A 3,726-nucleotide genomic window follows, 5' to 3' on the forward strand; every position below is an offset into this window, starting at 1 on the left:
GGGAACGCCCCTTCGCGGCTCTCTCTTTTATCTTTTCGATCCTTGCGACACGCTTCCTCCACCAACTGGCCTCGATCTGGCCCCCTCCCCCTTCGTCCGCGAGAAAACGATATCTACTGTAGCGAGAAAGATGTTAGAATTTTCCTTTGGGATCGAGGTTTGGTATTAATTGGTCGGAATTACGAATGGAAATTTGTGGTAAATTCGTCTGTGTGATTTTAGATGATTCGATAAATGAAGATTTGGTATTATTGATAGATCTTTTCGATAAAGATTTATTTTAACGAAATGATTTGGAAATTGGGGTAATAGGAGGTTTATAGAAGAAGTTTGAGCCGATTAGATGAATAGAATAGGGTCGATGAATTAAAAGGTGCAAAGATTTATGGGATTATTCTCTACTACATACTATTTTAAAAGTTTAATATTTCACACATGAAAATTTTGAAAAAAATATAATATCTCGATCTCCAATCCATCTCCTTTAAATTTTCTTCGTGTTCCAATTTCAACAAGCGACACGTTATTTTATTTAAAAAATTGGACGAATTTTCTCTCCTCGAATTCCACGAAACACCCCTCGATCCATCTATCCATTTAGATGCTACGTATCCATTACATTATTCATCCACTTCCGATTTCGAGAATAAATATTAACATATCATTCGTTCTATCGTCAAATCCGCCTGTTTAACCGTCCTCGTATCGGAAATACAAATAATTTCAAGGAGATGGAAAAACGGACTCGTCTCGCGTCGTTTCCTTGAATTCCACGATGCACCCCTCTATCCAGCCGGGTGCAGCTGGTCGGCGGCAGAACGGCGCGATAAAAGGACAACAAAACGGCACGAGGCGTGGCGATTAACTGAAACAACCGGGCCGACAATGGAGTAATCAGCGAGCTTTTCGACTCACCCATGCCCCCGCCCGCGCACCCCACCGTCGCTCTTACGCGGGCCACCGTTTTTGTTGTCGCTTCAGCAATCGCAGCGATGATGCCCCCCACGAGATCCTCCCGCCACGTCGCCACGCAATTCCCTTCGAGCCAATAATCGGAATCCTCAGAACAAATATATTCTACATTTCTTGAGTGTTATTCGTGAAAATTAAACTTGAGACACGAATTCGAAAAGCTTTGTGCACGTAGCGATAAAGTGAACGATATTTCTTCTTTTATGTATTCTAGATTATCTTAGCCTCCCGATAAACCATTTTGGAAATTCGAATGTATCCATTGCCTCGCATTATCTTCCCTAGAATTGATAACATGTTCCCCAAACAGGCCTTTCTTTTACGATCAATTACTACCGACTATTGTAGAGGAATAAAAAAAGAAGTAATTTCAAAACTCAATCAAACGTTTAATTATTCCATTTCGCTTCTATCCTATCTATCTACGTGATAGATCGAAAAAGATTCGCAAACGACTTGAAAACTCGGAAGGGGATGGAGAAAACCGAAACTAAGAATCGAAAGTCAATAAAGTGTGCAAAGAAACGTGAAATGCTCGCTCGACAACCGATCGAAGGAGGAGGAGGAGTGGTTTCACGATATCTCGGAATTAAGGAGCCGTCGGCGACGGGCCGGCGGGGAGGATGGATTGTTTCATTGATGAGGGGGCATTCAGGGCCGTAGCAGTCTGCGGGGCCGAAGTGGGCACACGGTGGAAGAGGGGGAGGAGGGGGGCGACGTTTACGAGTCCGCTTGCAACCCTCTTTCGGACCACGGTGCGCGATGAATGGTATAATCAGTGGTCGCGTGCCACCCCACAGCGCGGAGGAGCGAGACGATAACGGAAGGTGAGACGGATGGAGAGAGAAAGAGAGAGAGAGAGAGAAATTCCCTCCCCCTTCTGATCGTCCTCGTGCCTTCGCTATCATCGAAATCGAGACAGAAGCGGGCGTGCAAAAAGTCACTTAACATCCCCCTCTCTTGAGACTCCCCTCCCTCTTTCCTGCCTACAGAAATCTCTGGGGATCGAAGGATTCTTGCGGGGCAAGGATTTTTCTAGGTAAGTGACGTTACCTAGTGTATGGGCTATCTAATGAATCGAGTCGTGGATGAAAGAAGAGAATGGAAATGGTTGTCGATATTATTTAGGCGTTTGAGATATATATATATATATATATAGATTATTCGCGGATTACGAATTATATTATTTGTAATCTATCGCTCTGGCAAATGGTTAAAATTGAAAGAAAATATAAAAAATAAACAATTTCACAATTTCAAAAATTTTGTTGAATATATATATATATATATATTATTCACGGATTACGAATTATATTATTTGTAATTTATCGCACTGGTAAATGGTTAAAATTGAAAGAAAATATTAAAAATAAACAATTTCACAATTTTAAAAATTTTGTTGAATATATATATATATATCTGGTGTCATACAATACTGAAATTTCTTAGTTAGTGAAGAGATATTCCGTAAAAAAAAAGAAAAAAAAAAAGCGTGATATTTACCAGCGATAGGGACTAATTGAAAGTGTCAGTGTAGAGATAAGGGTTTCGTGCAACGTCGAGTATGAAAAGGGAGCACGGTTCCCCTTTTCGAGGTTCCTTTCTTCTCGTCGATGACCGATAAAAATCGCGTTCACGCCCCGCGAATGACGGAGGATGTGTAACGAGGGGTGATAAAGGAACGGCGGCGGAATGACAGCCGAGCGTGCCGATTCATTCATTCATCGTGTAGCGAATTTATGATCGAGTTAATAACAGAACAAACAGTTGATTGCCTTCGATAATTCGAACCCCTCGTTCGTGCCCACTCTTTCCCCGCTGCCTCGTCCCCTAAACCGAATTTCCTTCCAACCTCTGAAACCCGTCCTTTTGCGAGATCGTTACAGAAACGATTTTGCAAAAAGGAAAAAAAGAAAAATAAGACTAAAAGAGATGTTTTTTCGTTATTAAGAAAGTCGTGTATTTAGAATATTACCATTCTCCCATCTTTATTTTATTTTCTCCCTGACACAGATACCCACCTCCCCCTTCTTCACCCCCTGACAGATGAATATTTCGGGGAAGAATCTGCCGGAAATTCGATGGCACCGACCTCACCGAGCCGTTTTCTTTACAGAAGTTGGAATTCGCCGAGATGTTGCCACTAACACACAGCCCTCTTGTCTCGTTTTATACCACCTCTCTTTATCGCCTTATCACTGGAGAGACGTCTTCAGCCCCTGGCCCTCCCCCGCGCCGTTTTCTTCCTGCAAGACATTGCAGCCACTGATAACATTTATTTCGAGAAATGGCCCGCTCACGCCCTTACAACAAGCGAACAAAGAGAGAGAGAGAAAAATTTTCTCCGTTCGCAGAGAGAAACGCGAAGGAAAAAATTTGGATAAAAATTGAATCGATATTCATAATTACTTAACAAATATTTTTTTCTTTTAATATAATTTAACCATAATTATTAAATTATAAACTAAACTAATTATTTCCTCGCGTTACTCGACCTTCCCAACTTACCCCTTACATTTCCCTTCCCCGAACCGTTTCCTCGAATTCCTCCTGCGGAATTCCAGGACACGTCCGCCCCGTGGCGGACCTATTCCACTTACCATCCGGGAGAGAATCAATTCCGGTGCCGATTGTCTCGAGAGCAAAGCGTCAATGTCGGCCGGACGCGAGTTGACCATCGAGCAAAAGAGGCGAGAAAAGAGGCGACAGTTACGATAATCTGCGCGACAGACGCACGACAGTCGTGGCTGTGCC

This window comes from Apis dorsata, unplaced genomic scaffold (genome assembly GCF_000469605.1).
Source record: "Apis dorsata unplaced genomic scaffold, Apis dorsata 1.3 scaffold_215, whole genome shotgun sequence".
In the NCBI taxonomy this organism is placed as follows: domain Eukaryota; kingdom Metazoa; phylum Arthropoda; class Insecta; order Hymenoptera; family Apidae; genus Apis; species Apis dorsata.